Raw genomic sequence first — 20809 nt, forward strand, 5'->3', positions numbered from 1 at the left:
TGTGACAGGTTTTCTGTATGAAATCACTTTATCCATTTCTTGGAACAAGAGGTGACCAGTGCTAAAATTCTTGGTCACCGTGGGCCAGATTTTCAGATCTGGGCTTTGATTTTGATTTTGTACAACCACTTTTGTGCATGCAACTAGTACTGTGCACTTGTTTTGTGTGTGCAAACCCTGTATTAGCATATGCAGGTCAGGTGAACAGGAAATGTGGGGTATGTGTGTGTGAGGTGGGTGGGTGCCTTTCATTAGGAGGTGCAGTCTGTCACCCACAGTTGAAGACCATGTTGAGGCTGGCTGAAAATTTGGCTCTTCACAAAACCAGGGATTTTCATAATAGGCTAACCATCTATGAAATACAAAATATGTGACAAATAGAGGGGAATTCTGGGGATATCACTCCACTGAGGTGACACCATAATCCCTCAGACAGGAACAAGCCCAGTTCTCAAGACCATGAAGTGGAATTATAGTTCCCAAAGTCAAAATGGCCTTTCTTTCACTTTATATAATACATGGGTCTCACTGACTCTCTTGCTTTCCTGTTCCGCCAAGGCTATTTTTAGGGATAGGCAAAAAGGATTCCTAGATCACCACATCTACAGGGAGTGTCTGTCAGTGTTTCCCTCCACTTGCTTTTCAAAGGGAGTTGGTTGCAAGGTAACTTAGTCAGTTTCCCTTTCCAACTGTGTAAAGCCTTTGATGCAAAACAAAATGAAGTTCCTGTCTTCGTAAAGCTCTTTAGCCATAGAACTGACTTACAAAGGGGAGCTGAGAAGGGCTATTCAATCCTAGTCAGCTCACTTTGGCATTGAACTCCCGTCAAAGAGCTTGATGCAGAAAGGAAACTGACACAGCACTTTGAGATCCTGAGATGAAGGCACTATATTCGTATGTGTAATAGTTATTATAAATTTCCCATTGAAGCATGGGCAGAAGCTGATTATGACCATGAGAGATGATGCAGTGGGGAAAGTTTAAGCCCTTTGCATATATAAAGAGCTGAGCTGTTGACGCTGCAGAGATGAAATAAAATTTGAAATGGAAAAGGGACTAGCCAGTATAATCTGTACCTACTCAGTGACATGGAACTTGCATACCCATGTGTAAACAACAATATAAATGTCCATGATTTTCCTATGTGTGCTATGAAATTTCCCTCACCATCCTGCAGTTTAATTGCCTATTTAAACAAAGCTGACTGAGGGCTAAGCCTGCCAGGTTTGTTGCCTGCCCTTCCTGCAGGGTTGCCATGTGCCCTGATTTCCACAGAAAAGTCTCAGTTTCCCCTGAGCTGCTAAAATAGTTTGCAAGAAATGAAATATGCAAGGGTACTTCAGGCGCAGGAGGGAGATATCCCTCTTTTTTTCCCTTTATGATGCGACATTGCAACATCTCAGTGTCAGTGCAGGGCAAAATTACAAAGTTGGGAGCAAGTGCACCTCTAAGCCAGACAGCTGCTGTGGGATGTTGTACTAGGCCATCAGGAAATGCCACAGGCCACTAGACAGGAGGCAGAACTCAAATATGTCTGAATGTTTGGGGCAAGTGGGTGGTGTGAATCCCCCTCTGCAGAAGGGTTTTCCCCAGACTGAGGTCAGCAAAGGTCCAGCAGATCTAGGCTTCATGTAGTTTGTTTGGGCAAAGTCTCAGTGAAGATGCTATTACTAGTCAGATATGACTAGTAGACTAAATCCAAAAACCAAATATGACTATCAGCCTTGATGTATACTTGAATGGACACCCATTGGCCAGGAAGAATTGGAATGAAACCAGCCACTGCTTTCACATACTGTACATCTCTGAACAGCCATCAGATGATTCTGACTTCCAGTCCCTACCAATCGGAGATATATTCAGACCTGTGACTTGGCACTGCAAGGTTCAGGATCCCTTTACCAGGGACACTGAAAAATTGCAGGGAATATTGCCATTTTCCAGTAGAGTACCTCACATACTGTATAACTGAACAACACAGCTTCTTGAGTAAAACTCATCAGCTCTTTGAGGCAGGGTCTGTATCTCGCTTTATGTTGGGGGCAGCACCTGGCAGCAAATAAGTAATAATAATAAAGCATGACTGCACAGTCAGCAACAGTTTTCTTCCAGGGATGGGGTCAGGGTGCTGGGGACTTCCCCTGCTGCCCTGTGGCTTCTGCCCAGGACGTGGTCGGGGGACCTGGGGGCTTCCTTTGCCACCCTGCAGCTTCTGTCAGGGACAGGGTTGGAGGGCACTGAAGCTTCCCTTGCCACCCTGTGGCTTCTGCTGGGGAGCGGGGTCAGGGCATGGGGGCTTCGCCTGCCCCGCCTGCTTGGCGCTGCTGCCGGGGAGCGGGTTGGAGCGTGGGGGCTTTACCTGCCCTGGCCACCTGCCCAGTGGCTGGGGCTCCGGGCTTCCGCTGCTGGGCAGTGGACTTTTTCCGGGGCCCCCCAGTTGACTGGGGTCCCTGGGCATGGGCCCTGTTGGCCCAGGGGCTAATCTGCCACTGCCAGCAGGTTGTGGCCTGCTGGGGCTGAAGGCTTCAGATCCACAGCGGGATGGTGGGGCTAGAGGCTTCTGCTCCATGGCAAGGGGAATCTCGGGGCTTCAGCCCCATAGGAAGCACCTACTGGGGCCTGGGGCTTCTGCCCTGTGGGGAGGGAGGTCTCAGGGCTTCAGCCTTGTGGGAGGTGACTGCCCAGTCTTGGGGCTTCAGCCCTGCTCCTGTTGAGGCCCCGAGCCCCGGCGGGTGCGCCCCACGGAGCTGAAGCCCTGTGACCCCCCCCCCCACTCTGCTGGTCAGAAGCCAGAGGAGACCCATGTGTGTGGGGGCCACGTGAGGGTCATGTGTCCTTCCAGATTTTTGCCAGGGTTTGCCGGTGTCCTTGGTCACATGCTGCCGCCAGGCCCTGTCCCTGCACAGCAGCTGCTGGATAGGGTTGCCAGGTGTTCAGTTTTTGACCAGAACGCCAGGTCAAAAAGGGACTCTGGTGGCTCTGGTCGACTAGGCTGTTAAAAGTCTGGTTGGCGGTGCTGCAGGTCTAAGGCAGGCTAATCCCTACCTGTCCTGGCACCATGCTGTGTCCCGGAAGTGGCCAGCAGGTCTGGCTCCTAGGCGGGGGGACCATGGGGCTCTGCGTACTGCCCTCGCCCTGAGCACTGGCTCAGCACTCCCATTGGCCAGGAACCGCAGCCAGGGGGAGCTGCGGCGAGCGGTGCTTGTGGGCAAGAGCAGCGTGCGGAGCCTCCTGGCCCCCCCCGCCTAGGAGATGGACCCGCCGCTGGCCGCTTCTGGGGCACAGCGGGGTGCCATGACAGGCTCCCCACTGTGCTGCTGAGAGCCTCCCGAGGTAACCCCCTGCCCCAACCCTGAGCTCCAACCCCCCGCCCCAGCCCTAAACCTTCCCAAACCCAGAGCCCTCTCCCACACTCCGAACCCCTCAGCCACAGTGCGGAGAACTCTCCTGCACCCTGAATCCCGCACCCCCAGCCCCACACCAGAGCCTGCACCCCCAGCCAGAACTCCCCCTGCACCCTAACCCCCTGCACCAGCCCAGATCACCCTCCCGCAGCCTGAACCACTCATTTCTGGCCCCACCCCAGAACCTGCACCCCCAGCCCAGAGCCCATACTTCCTCCCACACCCCAACCGCCTGCCTCAGCCCAGAGCCCCCTCCCATACTCTGATCTCCTCAGCTCCACCCCCCCAGCCTGGAGCCCCCTCCTGCACTCCCCCCTCCGAACCCACCCAATGAAAATGAGCGAGTGAGTGGGGGTGGAGAGTGAGCAATAGGGGGTGTGGGGGTGTGTTTGTGAAGTGAGTGGGAGGAGGGGCTCAGAGAAGGGGAAGGGCATGGCCAGGGGCTCAGAGGAGGGGCAGGGCAGGGGTGTTCAGTTTTGAGAGAGTAGAAAGTTGGCAACCCTACTGCTGGAGCCGCAAGCTGGGAGCTGTGGGGAGAGGAAGCAGCAAACAACTGGGAGCTGCAGGGAGAACTGCTGCCGCTTTCTGCTGAGCTAAAGCTTTTGCCCCTCCCTGCAGGTCCCAGCTCTTTGCCACCGCTTTTCCAGGAGGAGTAATACCTGGGAGCTGCAGGGAGGGGCCGCTGAAGGCAAAAGGGGGGGCATGCCTGGGGGATGTGTGACTCAGGCTGTTGGGGGAGGTCTTTAAATTGTGCCCCCCCCCCATTCTCAGCAGGTACCAGTCGTCTCTGACAGAAGCCACAGGGCAAAAAACCTGAGCTGCTCCCCCCCTCCCAGTCAGCTGCACTGTAACTGTAAAAGAGCCGCATGCAGCTTGCGAGCCCTAGTGTGGCCACCCCCGCTCTAGAACATGGTAGTTAAGGCAAGATGTTTTGGGCTCCAGTGTTTGCTTCCACCCCAAGCCAATTCTCTTCCTTTGGTTTTGCCTCACTAAGCTGTACAAAATGGATAACTCTGAAACCTCCTTTGCAGATGTGCTGTGAAGGTGGCTGCATGTTCATGTAGCATTTTAACTCTACAGATCCATTCTTAGTGCCACATTTAGCAGAATCAGCCAGTAACGCAATGAGTAGTCAGCAAAATGGGAGCCCCATCTGGATTCTGTTTTCCACCCCCCCAGGCCTATGGGAGGGTTCTTGTCAAAGTTTCAGGGCTGATCTCTTAACAGCTCACCACGCCCACTAGGAATTTTACCAGGAAATTCCCACTACTGCTATCAGTCGTTCAGCTGCGCTGGTGGGAGCCCTGGGCTACATCAGGCTCTGGTGGCTCCTGGCTTTTGTACCAACATGTCAATTAAATCTGCAGTTCAGTGTAGACTGTATGCAGAATCTTATGACAGTAGCTAGACAAAGAAGTCATGTGCCTGTTAGCTAGAGATGTAATGAATGGACCATGTTGCAACTGCTGCTGGGCTGTCTAAACTGGGAAATAAAATGGAAAAATCCCAAGCATGGCTGAGTGGGGAAAACCCCAATCGCCTTCCTGTAGAGACAGCTTGACTGGAAAGTCCTGTTTGAAAAATGTGGGGAAGGAAACAGTCCTGGGAAAATGTGAGTGGTGGGGCCAGGGGAAGGGAGACAAACCAAGGTAAATCCAGAATGGGGGCTTTTGCGTTCAGCCCGGAGTGGGTGGTTTGTTCCTTACACTGCTCTTACTTGATAAATGTGTCAGCATTTAAATGGGCCCATCTAAACTCTGATGTGAATGTAGAGAGGGGAGTAGGCGAGAATTCACACGTTAGTGCTGTGACAGAGATTAGCTGAGGACTGTTTCCTGAATATCTGGGTTAAGCCAGCAACAGGGTATCAGTTCACACCTTGAATGCCTTTTGAGCTAAAGGAGATGATGGGGGCTTTCCTGCCTCATTCTCTCTCCCTGCATCCTACACAACCCCTGCCAGGGCTGATTTTTAGCCTGGGCTCACACGAGACTTGCAAAGTGTTTTTTGCCTTGCCTGGATCAGATTTCACTGGGAGAGGATACTCTTCCTGCTCTGTCCCCAACATTGGGACCATCGACAACAATGTCCCTCCTTCCCACTGTTTTTCACACCAGAAAGGGCCAAACATTTAATGTGAATTAATACACAATTGAAGTGTCTTCAGAAGTACTGTTTTGTTTGATTTCAGAGTAACAGCCGTGTTAGTCTGTATTCGCAAAAAGAAAAGGAGTACTTGTGGCACCTTAGAGACTAACCAATTTATTTGAGCATGAGCTTTCGTGAGCTACAGCTCACTTCATCGGATGCTCACGAAAGCTTATGCTCAAATAAATTGGTTAGTCTCTAAGGTGCCACAAGTACTCCTTTTCTTTTTGTTTTGTTTGAATACAACACCTAGCACGATGGGGCCCTGATTGGTGCTCTATACTATAAATACTATTAATTAATAGAGAGCATAGAAAATATTTGCTCACCACTCAGCCTCCACAATCACAGTGTCCTTGCCCATTCATTGCTGGTTCCCTTGAGGCATCTAGCCCCTAATGCTGATCTCACTTATATAAGTACAGGAAGTGGGTGGCAACCCTTTAAATAGTCTGTGAGCTCTCTGGCGGCCCTCTCTGTCTTCTACACTCCAGAAGCCACCAGAACTCTGCAGAGCAGCAGTGTACATATTTCAGGAGGCATTGCATGTTGTGTATACAGTAGATTCTGCTTTCTAACAGCCCCTTGGTGGACAGCAAAAAGTTGCCAATAAGCAGGTTTGAGGGCCTGCAGCCAGGGATGGAAGTGCTGGGTCATTCCAATCCTGGGCCCCAGGATAGACTTCAGGCCAGGTAGCAATGGGGAAGGGGAGATGCTACTTCTGCGGCGCTGCACTGTACTTCTCCCTGCAAGCTCCAGGCTGTGTCCTGCCCTGGAACTAGGGGCCTGGGCTCAACTCATCCCAGTGCCCTCACTGCCCATGGAAAGCCACAGCCAGAGGTGGTTTACAGGGCTGCAGCCGGGGAAGAAGGACTTTGATGTGTCGAGCCCAGCACTGCTTCCCCCCGCCCCCAGCCCCGGTGGCAGGGCAGGATGTAGCCCAGAGAGCGCAAGGAGATGTATTGTGCAGTCCCAGAGCTTCCTTCCCTGGCTGCAGCCCCAGAAGGAAGCACTGTGGTGTGTGGAGCACCAGCTGCAGGTTGATTTAGGGGGCTTGCAGCCAGCAAAGGAGGCGCTGGGATGTGCCGAGCACTGGCCACAGATAAGTTTGGGGCTACAGCCAGGGAAGGCACGTCCCAGCACTTCCTTCCCTGGCTGCAGCCCCACAAACCTGCTTGCACGCACAGCTGCGGATTTCTACAAATAGCAGCATGCCTGTTGCTCACATCTGGAGCAATTAACATTACACTAAGTTTGAAAGTATTGGTTCCAGACAAAATGTTTCTATTACTGAAAGTTGTTGTTATCTAGGTTGTCTATTGTAGATGGGGTCTATTGTAGATAGTAAACACAGTTATCAGGACCACAGTGTGCCTTTGTGGTCCTTTGGTATTCCATTTGTTGCGTAAAGAGTGAAAATCCCAACAGGGAGTAGCTCCATTGAAGTCAACAGGCCTGATTATTATTATCAGCATTTAAGTAGTGCCTAGAGCAGGGGTGGGCAAACTTTTTGGCCCGAGGGCCACATCTGGGTATGGAAATTGTATGGTGGGCCATGAATGCTCACACAACTGGGGGTTGAGGTGCAGGTGGGGGTGAGGGGTCCAGCTCAGGGTGCAGGCTCTGGGGTGGGGCTGGAGATGAGGGGTTGGGGATGGAGGAGGGTGCTCTGGGCTGGGACCGAGGGGTTCGGAGGATGGGAGGGGGATCAGGGCTGGGGTAGGGGGCTCGGGCACAGGAGGGGGTTGAGGTGCAGGCTCTGGGTGGCGCTTACCTCAAGCAGCTCCCAGAAGCAGCGGCATGTCCCCCATCCAGCTCCTATGTGGAGGCACTGCCAGGCAGCACAGCACCCTGCCCCATTCTCAGGCGCTGCCCCACTGCGGTTCCCAGCCAATGGGCGCTACGGGGCAGCGCTTGGGGCGGGGACAGCCTGTGGAGCCCTCTGGCTGCTCTTACGCATAGGAGCCAGAGGGGGGACATGCCACTACTTCCAGGAGCCACACAGAGTGGGGCAAGTCCCCAACCCCGCTTCCCGGCTGGAGTGCAGGAGAGGGATAAACCCCGGACTCCACGCCCCGGTGAGAGTTCGAGGGCCGGATTAAAATGTCTGGAGTACTGGATGCGGCCCCCAGGCCATAGTTTGCCCACCCCTGGCCTAGAGGCCCCAACTGAGATAGGTCTGCATCATGCTAGGCCCTGTATGACATCATTTCAGTTTGGCTCTTTGTGGCTCTGTGTAGGGTTGTGATTTTCTTATGTCTGTTTTCAGGAAATGTCATGAGGCGGCCGTAGGGGAAAGGGACAAAGGTTGTGATAACAAACAAAGAACTAAAAAGTCACAGCCATGATTTTCTGCTCAGAAACCCTGTTCTCTGTGTCTCAGTAAGAGCACAGCATGTGCCATAATAACAGTTCTGAATACAAGGGTTGCCGTACTGGAGACATCCCCTATTCACCCAGTCTGATTCTCCAACCTAAGGGCCAGATTTTGGCTACTCCTCCATGGGTGTGTAAGGGAGGTAAGAGGGTAAGGGTAGCCCTTCCTGCCACCTTGCACACCTGCATGGAAGGCAGCCAGAATGTTGATGCCACCCCAAAGCACAGGAGTCAAGAGCATGATCTGTCTTTATCTTTTGCCATCCTCAAAAGTCACCCTGCTATATAGCTGACCTGCAGCTGATTATGAGTTTCTTCTTTTCTTGATAGACTGATCAAATTATATTATCAGACACCATTCTAAAGAACTGCCTTGAATTTCAGTGCGTTAACAGCAGATACATGACAACTGCAAACAAATGACATTCCAGACACCTATCGTAGGACATGTCTACACTTGAAATTTGTTGTGGGTTTTGTGTATCGGGGTCAAGTGATCCACAACAATTGTTGAATAAGCAGTGTGTCCACTCCACATTGTTATCCAGGGATTAAGGCACTTTTGCCTCATATCATTGTGGCCACACAGCACTGCAATGTTCTGAAAGAAATGCTCAGCATTGGTGCATTGCTCCATTGCTGTGTTGTCTGCATTCTGGGATTTCTCATGCTGTGCATTGTGGGATACCTACCAGAAAGTGATGGAATTCTGGCACTTGGGGCCAAACAAAATAATTCCTTTGAGTCCTCTTCTTTCATCCCATCAGCCATCAGTTTTTTATGAGGCATCCAGGCCCATTTTCGAAGTGCTGCCAGGCAGCATGGAGGAAAAAATGGGACATGCTGCAATCCTCCTGGTGATGAACATAAGCAGCCTGCTGCAAGCATATCTAAATGAATGCAATGACTTCAGAACCAAGGAAATGAGGGTGCCAAAGGAGGAGGAGGTGGAAATTGAGCACATGCTTCTCCTAGATCTTTTTCCTAGAGCAGCTTTACTTGGTGGAGTGCACATGGGCAGCACATGGCCCTGGCATTTGGGGAGGCTGGCCTGAGCATCAGAAGCTCCCCTGGCACCTGGACCATTGCCCACCCCCTGCTCTGTCCTGAGGCTCCACTCCCACTCGGCCTCCTCCCCCGAGGCCCTGCCCACACTCCACCCCGACTCTGCCCCAGGCCGCACTCATGCTTGGCCCCCTCACCTGTTGCTCACTGAGTCGCTCCACACACCTCTGATACCCCCACCGCCTGCCGAATCCCTCCCTTCCTTCATCCCCTCTCCCAAAGTACCCCCCACCCGCCGCTTGCTAAGTCGCTCCACACTTCCTCCCCTGAGACCCCCCACTGCCCACAATGTCATAGAATCATAGAATATCGGGGTTGGAAGGGACCTCAGGAGGTCATCTAGTCCAACCCCCTGCTCAAAGCAGGACCAATCCCCAACTAAATCATCCCAGCCAGGGCTTTGTCAAGCCTGACCTTAAAAACTTCTAAGGAAGGAGATTTCACCACCTCCCTAGGTAACACATTCCAGTGTTTCACCACCCTCCCAGTGAAAAAGTTTTTCCTAATATCCAACCTAAACTTCCCCCACTGCAACTTGAGACCATTACTCCTTGTTCTGTCATCAGCTACCACTGAGAACAGTCTAGATCCATCCTCTTTGGAACCCCCTTTCAGGTACTTGAAAATAGCTATCAGATCCCCCCTCATTCTTTTCTTCCGCAGACTAAATAATCCCAGTTCCTCAGCCTCTCCTCATAAGTCATGTGTTCCAGTCCCCTAATCATTTTTGTTGCCCTCCGCTGGACTCTTTCCAATTTTTCCACATCCTTCTTGTAGTGTGGGGCCCAAAACTGGACACAGTACTCCAGATGAGGCCTCACCAGTGTTGAATAGAGGGGAAGGATCACGTCCCTCGATCTGCTGGCAATGCCCCTACTTATACATCCCAAAATGCCATTGGCCTTCTTGGCAACAAGGTCACACTGTTGACTCATATGCAGCTTCTCGTCCACTGTAACCCCTAGGTCCTTTTCTGCAGAACTGCTGCCGAGCCGTTCGGTCCCTAGTCTGTAGCGGTGCATGGGATTCTTCCATCCTAGGTGCAGGACACTGCACTTGTCCTTGTTGAACCTTATCAGATTTCTTTCGGCCCAATCCTCTAATTTGTCTGGGGCCCTCTGTATCCTATCCCTACTCTCCAGCATATTTACCTCTCCTCCCAGTTTAGTGTCATCTGCAAACTTGCTGAGGGTGCAATCCACACCATCCTCCAGATCATGTATGAAGATATTGAACAAAACCGCCCCCAGGACCGACCCTTGGGGCACTCCACTTGATACCGGCTGCCAACTAGACATGGAGCCATTGATCACTACCCGTTGAGCCCGACAATCTAGCCAGTTTTCTATCCACCTTATAGTCCATTCATCCAGCCCATACTTCTTTAACTTGCTGGCAAGAATACTGTGGAAGACCGTATCAAAAGCTTTGTTAAAGTCAAGGAATAACACGTCCACTGCTTTCCCCTCATCCACAGAGCCAGTTATCTCGTCATAGAAGGCAATTAGATTAGTCAGGAATGACTTGCCCTTGATGAATCCATGCTGACTGTTCCTGATCACTTTCCTCTCCTCTAAGTGCTTCAGAATTGATTCCTTGAGGACCTGCTCCATGATTTTTCCAGGGACAGAGGTGAGGCTGACTGGCCTGTAGTTCCCAGGATCCTCCTTCTTCCCTTTTTTAAAGATGGGCACTACATTAGCCTTTTTCCAGTCATCCAGGACCTCGCCCGATAGCCATGAGTTTTCAAAGATAATGGCCAATGGCTCTGCAATCACATCCGCCAATTCCTTTAGCACTCTTGGATGCAGCGCATCCTGCCCCATGGACTTGTGCTCGTCCAGCTTTTCTAAATAGTCCCGAACCCCTTCTTTCTCCACAGAGGGCTGGTCACCTCCTCCCCATGCTGTGCTGCCCAGTGCAGTAGTCTGGGAGCTGACCTTGTTTGTGAAGACAGAGGCAAAAAAAGCATTGAGTACATTAGCTTTTTCCACATCCTCTGTCACTAGGTTGCCTCCCCCATTCAGTAAGGGGCCCACACTTTCCTTGACTTTCTTCTTGTTGCTAACATGCCTGAAGAAACCCTTCTTGTTACTCTTAACTGTCTCTTGCTAGCTGCAACTCCAGGTGTGATTTGGCCTTCCTGATTTCACTCTACATGCCCGAGCAATACTTTTATATTCCTCCCTAGTCATTTGTCCAATCTTCCACTTCTTGTAAGCTTCTTTTTTGTGTTTAAGATCAGCAAGGATTTCACTGTTAAGCCAAGCTGGTCGCCTGCCATATTTACTATTCTTTCTACACATTGGGATGGTTTGTCCCTGAAACCTCAATAAGGATTCTTTAAAATACAGCCAGCTCTCCTGGACTCCTTTCCCCCTCATGTTATTCTCCCAGGGGATCCTGCCCATCAGTTCCCTGAGGGAGTCAAAATCTGCTTTTCTGAAGTCCAGGGTCCGTATTCTGCTGCTCTCCTTTCTTCCTTGTGTCAGGATCCTGAACTCGACCATTTCATGGTCACTGCCTCCCAGGTTCCCATCCACTTTTGCTTCCCCTACTAATTCTTCCCGGTTTGTGAGCAGCAGGTCAAGAAGAGCTCTGCCCCTAGTTGGTTCCTCCAGCACTTGCACCAGGAAATTGTTCCCTACCCTTTCCAAAAACTTCCTGGATTGTCTGTGCACTGCTGTATTGCTCTCCCAGCAGATATCAGGGTGATTGAAGTCTCCCATGAGAACCAGGGCCTGCGACCTAGTAACTTCTGTGAGTTGCCAGAAGAAAACCTTGTCCACCTCATCCCCCTGGTCCAGTGGTCTATAGCAGACTCCCACCATGACATCACCCTTGTTGCTCACACCTCTAAACTTAATCCAGAGACACTCAGGTTTTTCTGCAGTTTCATACTTGAGTTCTGAGCAGTCATACTGCTCCCTTACATACAGTGCAACTCCCCCACCTTTTCTGCCCTGCCTGTCCTTCCTGAACAGTTTATATCCATCCATGACAGTACTCCAGTCATGTGAGTTATCCCACCAAGTCTCTGTTATTCCAATCACATCATAATTCCTTGACTGTGTCAGGACTTCCAGTTCTCCCTGCTTGTTTCCCAGGCTTCTTGCATTTGTGTATAGGCACTTGAGATAACTCGCTGATCGTCCCTCTTTCTCAGTATGAGGCAGAAGCCCTGCCCTCTCGTGCGCTCCTACTCGTGCTTCCTCCCGGTATCCCACTTCCCCACTTACCTCAGGGCTTTGGTCTCCTTCCCCCGGTGAACCTAGTTTAAAGCCTTCCTCACTAGGTTAGCCAGCCTGCTTGCAAAGATGCTCTTCCCTCTCTTTGTTAGGTGGAGCCCATCTCTGCTTAGCACTCCTCCTTCTTGGAACGCCATCCCATGGTCAAAGAATCCAAAGCCTTCTCTCCGACACCACCTGCGTAGCCATTCGTTGACTTCCACGATTCGACGGTCTCTACCCAGGCCTTTTCATTCCACGGGGAGGATGGACGAGAAGACCACTTGCACCTCAAACTCCTTTATCCTTCTTCCCAGAGCCACGTAGTCTGCAGTGATCCGCTCAAGGTCATTCTTGGCAGTATCATTGGTGCCCACGTGGAGAAGCAGGAAGGGGTAGCGATCCGAGGGCTTGATGAGTCTCGGCAGTCTCTCCGTCACATCGTGAATCCTAGCTCCTGGCAAGCAGCAGACTTCTTGGTTTTCCCGGTCGGGGCGGCAGATAGATGACTCAGTCCCCCTGAGGAGAGAGTCCCTGACCAGCACCACCCGCCTCCTTCTTTTGGGAGCGGTGGTCGTGGAACCCCCAACCCTAGGACAGTGCATCTCATGCCTTCCAATCGGCGGAGTCTCCTTCTGTTCCCTTCCCTCAGATGTATCATCTAGTCCACTCTCCGCATTAGTACCTGTGGAGAGAACATGAAAACGGTTACTTACCTATATCTGCATTGCTGGTATATGGGGGCTCCCCTTTCTTCTTCTGGCGGTCACATGCTGTCAAATTTCTTCACCGTCCTCCTGTCCCCGCTGCGCAGCCTGCTCTGAACCTTCAGAACATTGTGTCTGTAGAAGCATATCCTGATGTCTGTCCAGGAAATCTTCAGTTTCTCTCATGCAACGCAGGGTCGATACCTGTTGCTCCAGACCTTGAAACTTCTTTTCCAATATGGAGACCAGCTTGCACTTTGTACAGACAAAGTCGCTTCTGTCCTGTGGAAGAAAGACAAACATGGCACATCCAGTGCAGGTCACAACATCTGAACACCCCCCATCCATATTACCTTCCTTCTACGAGCTTCCTCAGGAGTTGTAGTAACTACTCAGAGAAGCCGGCAAGATGTAAGCCTCAGCGGGCTCTCCCCAGGCGAACTCCCAGGCAAACTCCCTCTGTTAGCCGCTCTGCTGTTTGCTGCTCAGCTGTCCCTCCTCTTCACCACCCCCTGAGACCCCACTGCCTGCCAAGTTGGTCCAGCCCCTTCCCCCGACACCCCCATCACCCGCTGCTTGCTGCATCTCTCCTTTCCTCCACCCCTGTCCCCTGAGACTCCTGCCACTCACCGTGTCCCTCCTCTCCTTCACCCTCCCTCCTCCCTAGAACTCCCACCCACTGAGACAGTCCACCCTTCCTCCCCTGAGACTCCCACTGCCCGCCGCTCACTGAGTCCCTCCTCTCTTCCTCTCCTTCACCAGCTCTTTACCAGGGTGGAGGAGAGGAGGGACTCAGTAAGCGACGGGTGGTGGGCATCTTGAGGGAAGAGGAGAGGAGCAGGGACAGGAAGAGGTGGAGCATGGGTGGGGCAAAGCAGGAAGGGGCCTCGGGGCAGAGCGCAGGCAGGGCCATCATGGTCCAGGTGTCCACACTCAAAGGCGACAGGTTGGCGGCTGCACTGTAGGGGAGACTTAGCTTCCCCTGGCCTATTATACCTGCCATCTACGAGACCACAGCTTTTGGGATTAGCCAACTAGCCCTAACTGGTGGGACAGGATAAAGCCACTTTCCTAGAAATCATTGCAGCGCTCGCCCAGAGCTGCAGTGGTGGAAGACCTTCATGAGAGCTCCCCTCCGTGTGGAGAAGCATGGAGTCATCACCATCCAGAAGCTCACCTCCCTGACTGCTACCAGTAAGTCGCTAACCAGTTTAGTATTGGAGCTGTCAGAGCTGTTGTCATGGAGGTGTGCGCTACTGGCAAAGTAGCCATAAGGCTGGACAATGCTCAAGAAGTAATTGATGGGCTTGCATGGTTGGGGTTCCTGAATTGTATTGGGGCCATTGATGGGACATATGAACCTGGTTGATCTCCGTGGAAGGGTCACCAGTATTAACATGAGATAATCTGGAAAGGCCCATGATGCCAATTCCCTTTGGAAACTCTGGACAATGACAAACGGTACTTTGGCTCCAATAATCATTATGGACATTGATGGTGTTGCCATTTCTTCTGGCATTCTGGGAGACCCAGCTTATCCTCTGCTCCTGCGGCTTATGAAGCCTTTTATTGGACACTTGGGCAGAAGAATGGAGCTGTTTATCTATACCTTGAGTAGTTTCAGAATGACAGTGAAATATGCAATTGGAAGATCAAAAGGTAGGTGGAGAAGCCTGAGGCTGGAGGCTGTTGAGAGACACATGTTTTTCATGGTCTGTGTGTATATATAAAATCTCCTCACTGTACTTTCCACTTTATGCATCCGATGAAGTGAGCTGTAGCTCACGAAAGCTTATGCTCAAATAAATTGGTTAGTCTCTAAGGTGCCACAAGTCCTCCTTTTCTTTCTGCCTCTTATGGTAATTGCCTGCTGTGTTTTGCACATTTGTGAGAACAAGGGAGACAGCCTGGCTGAAGGGTGGAGGGGGGCAGGCTTGCTGAACATTTTGCACAGCTAGAGAGGAGATGTCCACAGAATGCTGCAACTACTCAAGGGCAGAGTCAGGGCTGCACTGTTTGAGTCTAGAGGCCATTTGTGAACAATGTACATACTTTCATATAAGGCTGTAATCATGATGACTGCACTTATCTTCATATGTATTAGTGCAAGGATTTTAACATACTTAATGTGTGGCTTTTAGTGTAGGGCATGTGTGGATTTTATGACAGTGAAACTGGGCATTTCAATGAATTGTGCAGGACTCACACCATGATTATAAAGACCCTTTCAATGGTTTCTTAAGAAATAACAATGGACACGCTGATACCAGTTCAATGTTTTGACCAGTAAAATGTTCTTGAACATGCATAATGTTGTGCAAAGCTAAAAGCCATTTAAAAGTTAAACCAGTTGTGTGCAGACAAGTTTGGGCTTTCAAGGTCAGGAGAGGTGTATGCCTCTCCATTATTGTCAGCTACTGTATTTGTGTCATCATCTTCCTCGGTTGTCTAGAACCCCTGGGCCTGTGGTAGAGGAGTGTGGCTGTGGTTGTTGTGGCAACTTGGGAAAAGGGCTAACAGATGGCCTATGGTATTCGGGGAAGATGGCTAGCTAGAGAGTGCTTTGGAGGCTGTTTCCCTGAACTGTGTCCCCCAAAATAGAGAAGGATTCTGATTAAAAAAGGCAATGGGCAAACGAGGAAGAGATGCCGTGCTACTGTTTGCCCAGGTGGTGCTCCCGGGCTGGTGCAGATGCTGGTGGGTCAACCGGGCAGAAGAGAGAGCAGTAAGCATCAAGGCGGAGTGGAGCATTGGTACATTCTCTGGCGTGGCCACCATTTTGAGCAACTGGTGGTGGCGTGTGTAGCCCAGGAGGCAGAGAGAGGATAGACCAACATGGCAATACCCTGATGATACCTGAAACTAAGTTGTTTATATCCCACTGTACAGTTGCACTGTAATATATTGCACAATACTTACTGGATGTGATCTCCTCCCCAGTTTGGGTTTCAGGTTGATCCTCTGGCTGTGATTCAGGTAGGTCCTGGGTTTCCATATCTGTGTCTGGGGAGTCAGACTAGAATCTGGATTTCAGGCAGAGGTGAAAGTAAGCTGGTACGCCCCGGTATGGTGTACCAGCAAGAGCCGGTGCACCGTACCGGGGTTGGGTCGGCTTCCCCATGAGCAATTTAAAGGGCCTGTGGCTCCCAGCAGTGGCTGGAACCCCCGGTCCTTTACATTGCTGCCGGAGCCCTGCTGCTGGAGCCCTGGGGTAGCGGAGGCGGGGCTGGGATTTAAAGGGCCCGGGGTGGTAGCGGCGGCTGAGCCCTGGGCCCTTTAAATCATCCCCGGAGCTCCGCCGCCGCTTCTCCAGGGCTCCAGCAGGCTCCAGGGACGATTTAAAGGGCCCAGGACGGTAGTGGCGGCTGGAGCCCCATCCCCGGAGCCCTGCTGCCAGAGCCCTGGGGAAGCGGTTTCAGGGCTCCGGGGATGATTTAAAGGGCCCAGGGTTCCAGTCACCACTACCGCCCCGGGCCCTTTAAACCGCTGCCAGAGCCCCCCGGCTGCTGCTGTTACCCTTGGGAGGGGGAAGGAGGCACTTGCCGGTACAGGGTGGGCCGGGGCTGGCTCTGACCCCAAGCCCCGCCCCTTCTGCCTGAGGCCCTGCCCCTTTCGGGGGCCAGAGCCAGCCCCAGCCCAGCCCTATGCCGGTAAGTCCCTAGACTTCCCTGATTTCAGGATCTGTTAGTGAGTCCACACAATTTAGTGGTTGAGTGGCAGGATCTCCGGCAAACACAGTAGCTGGAGACCATGCATGTTCCTTCATCTGTCCTGTCGTCCTTAAAATTCTTATAGCCCAGACAGAGTTCCTTTGCCTTATTGCAGCACTGGCTCGGGTCCCATTTGTGCACCCTGTCCTGCACTTGTTGTGATACCTTCTTAGAGACCTGTGCTAAGTGACTGCCATTCAGGTGGGCCTGTACATGCGCCTCTCAGTAGTGGGCAGTGAAGACCAGGATCTCAGTATGGGTCTGTGCAGAAGTATGAGGCATGACTGATCAATAATCAAGAGGATGTGACACAGGTATGTGAACTCCCAGTGAGCTGGAGTCATAAAGGACAGCACCTGCTGTGTGTCAGCATTTACATGGAGAGGTGACAGCAGTCAGAGTGATCCTGGAGCACTATATGGTGCACAGGTACATAGCACTCCAACAAAGCAATGTGAGTATACCACGAAAGGACTTGGCAGATCCACAACCGTTATTTTGGGATGGGGATGCATCCACACTGACTTTGTTACAGGTAAACTCATCCCACATCTCAGCAAACTCACTTCTAAAGTGGATTTAAGAACGTGTGTTAAAATGGCAGATGATTTGCAGCAAAAGCAGTTAGTTTATTTTATACAAGTCACTTTAATGCAAAATAACTCAGGTTAGCTCAGAACAAATTTCAAGTGCAGACACGTCCTTACAAAAAGACATATACACACCTCATCTCAGTCAGTGAATATTTTTATTTAATGTGATTTCTCACATTAAATTAAGTGCTTTTGATGATGCTTTGGAGAAATTAACAAATGCTTTTGTAACTTGGCAGTGATTTGTTTAGTAGCATAACTTCCTTATATGATGAAGTAATTTCATTGGCACATTTATTACAAGGAAATACGATCTCATTGATAGGTAAATTATATTTGTCTACATGTTCAACTCTGCAGTACGGAATACTTCATTGCTTCCAAAAACTTCCTGAATAGCATAGTACCACTGTAATTTTTCTGAATTGTCCTTTTAAAGTTCTTTTCATTTGCCCTTGTAATAATTATACTTTACAATTACATTGTAGCTATGTAGTTTTTTTATATCATGCCCATCACTGGTATCTGAGCACCTGTAGAATACTTTCCAGCTGTAGATTTCAGATGTCTACAAAGCATTTTTATCCACATTTTATAGATGGAAAAACTGAGGCAGAGAGAGGTTGAAGAAACAAATCAACTTTTTTGTTATAGGCCATTATTCTGGAATCAAGAAAAATTGCAAGTCATTTGGATACTTTCCTGTGCAAGGCCTGAGGGGAGTCAGGGAGGGCATGTGAGTTTACATTTATATTTCACCACTGCTGTGTAGTTCACTTGCCCACTGACAATGCTGTATCGCTCTAGTGGATTTTGCTTTTTAAATTTATGATTACAGGCCTGATTCTGCATTCTTTGTGCACCTGAATCTTCCATTGGATTCACTAGAAGATACAAGAGATTGGACTCAAAGGCCATCAATGAATCTCATGACCAAGTGTGTGAGATGGACTGTACCCGCATATTCACCCCTTGCACACTATTTTAATAATCTTTGTGCAAAGAATGCCTTATAAGGTATCATTTGAAAATGCATAATTTTCTGGTCGTTATTGTCCTGGTAAAATAGGTGTGGCAACATGTAAAGTTGTATGGTGTTACTAACACATGTTCCAAGTCTGGGGAGTGGCCAAACCAGTTTATCAGAGACAAAGGGCATGCTGACACCTCAGCCAGGTGTAGACAAGGCTGATGAACCATTACCAGCTAACTGGCCATTCTTTGGCAGGAAAGTGGGCTTGGGTGAAAAATTCTACATTTTAACAAAGAAACAGCATGGGGTTCCTGTCCACACAGACTGCCTGAGACTGCCTGTTGCCAGGCTCTCAGCTGGAGATGCTTCTGAAAGTGGAGAGAGGACTATAAAAATGAAAGGGGAGGCACCCCTCTCTTTCTGTCCACTGCATCCACGGCACTGACAGGACAAAAGCAGCGGTGTTGGACTCAGGGAGGGGACCCTGATGTAAGAGGTTGGCCAGTAATCTGCTAAAGCATGTGGTGAGAAAACTTTGCTTTGAATTTAACACAGTTGAAGTTAGGCACTAGTTGCATTTTCTCTTTTTTTAACTTGTAACCATTTCTGGCTTTCATGCCTCATTACTTGTACTCATTTAAAATCTCTCTCTGTAGTTAATAAACTTATTTTATTTCAACCCAGTGTGCCTGAATTGATGTGTCTGGGAAACGCTATTTGGGGTAACTAGGCATGTACAGCATTTCTATTAATTAAACAACGGAGTTTATATAAACTTGTATTGGCCAGGAAAGAGCTGGATATACGTTTCTGAAGGAAAATCTAAAAGTGGGAGTGTGTTGGGGGGAGTGTCACCCTGCAGTATAAACAAGGCTAATAAGAGCCAATACATGACTGGCTGCCTGCAGCACACACAGACATAGCTGGGAGGGACTTACATGCTGCAGCATAGGCATGGGAAGTAGGGATGCTGCAGCACCCCCAGATTTTATGCGAGGTCCTGGCTCCTGGCCTCACTCCAGGCTATGGCCAGGGTCCCGGCTGCTGGCCACGCTCACGGCAGCACATGCAGGGGTCCTGGCTGCTGGCCCTGCACGCGGGGTTCTGGTACTGGCCCCGCACCTGCCTCCAGCCTTGGCTCCTAATCCCTGTCCATGTCCCCCCTTCCTGGAGACACGGCCCTACTCTTGGCCTCAGCTGGGAGTGGGGGTGGGGGTGTTGGCACGAGATAAAAAGTTTGGGGATAGTTTTGCTGGGTTTCAGCACCCCCCCACTATAAAAAGCATTCCAGTGCCACTGTGCAGCAGGCTGTTTATGAGCAGTCTAGACTGGAAGTTACAGCAGCGAAGTAGTGTAAAAGGTAGGCGGAACAGCTACTCACTAGTCTGGATTGTACCCTTGGTGTGTCACTTTCAAGTTCTCAGCCTTTCCTCAGAAAGGAAGCTCACACAGGCTTGATGCTCAATAATGACCTTTTCTGCCAACAGGAAGTTTCAAAGCATGCACCTTAGAAAAAAGGGTGGAAGAGAAAAAACACTGACTCAGGATGACAATTTCCATGTAATCATTTCCACACTGGCCTTTGGATCCAATGCAAATCAGCAAGAGCCTAGCCCTTTGAGCCATTCTTCTCCATGCAAAGCAGTCACTGGACCAGGGGGCATGTCTTGAAACAGTTCTTGTTCCATGAAGCCCAGAGTGGAGATGCAGGTCCCTTCTTAAAGTTAATGGGCCAGATGCTCCAATACAATCCAGCTCCTTTGTGCCTCTCAGGTGGTGCAAAGGAGATGGATTCTGGCTGTAAGTGGCCAGCTGAGAATTCCCCAGGTAAGAGGGGAATGCCTTGCTGGCATAAAGGTAGCCAAGCAGGCTCCTGCTGGAGATAGCAGGCATGTTGGAGGTGAGGAGGGACCCCTATATCAGTGACTTAAGTTAAAGCAGCCTACCATCCTCTGAGCCAAGAGGTGCTCATCTGCAGAGGAGAATTTGGTCTAGATGATTTTTGCCTCTGCAGATGCTGAAGAGAACAGGCTGATGAACTCTCGAGCGGATGAGACCCTCTTTCCCTCTATGAACTGAGAAGAACCAAAACCTGCTGTTTTGGGAGCCAGAGATGGGGCCATGAGAGAGGGATGGAAGAAGGCAGTGCTCACTTCATTGCTCTCCCTAACCCTGCAGAAGCCCCCGCCATGAAAACTCTGCAGGTGCATGGATTCATAGGATGAGGGAGGGTTGGCTGTGCTCCGTAGAATTAGCCTCATCTAAACCCACCGGACAAGCCAGTGCAAAGTACTGCTGATCGAGTGGCCACTCTTTCATGAGTTTCCCTTTTCTGCTGTGACACCCACCAAGAGACGGGTTCTGTGGGTGCTTAGCTATGCTACTGAGGGGGCCACAGGCATCTGAGGGTTAGGGCAGAATGTAATGTGAATGCACAAGGGCTCCAGACAATCCCATCTCAAGGGGACCGGGTCTGCGTGTTCTGTTGGCTGAACTGTCTGACTCTTCTGTGAGGAGAAAACCAGATCTATACGTAGTTGTAAAATTAGTTGCAAGCTTCTAGAAGATGACTAAGGCCCCGAAAATATTAGGAGCATAAAGCTGCT

Source organism: Eretmochelys imbricata, chromosome 6 (assembly GCF_965152235.1).
Source record: "Eretmochelys imbricata isolate rEreImb1 chromosome 6, rEreImb1.hap1, whole genome shotgun sequence".
NCBI lineage: Eukaryota > Metazoa > Chordata > Testudines > Cheloniidae > Eretmochelys > Eretmochelys imbricata.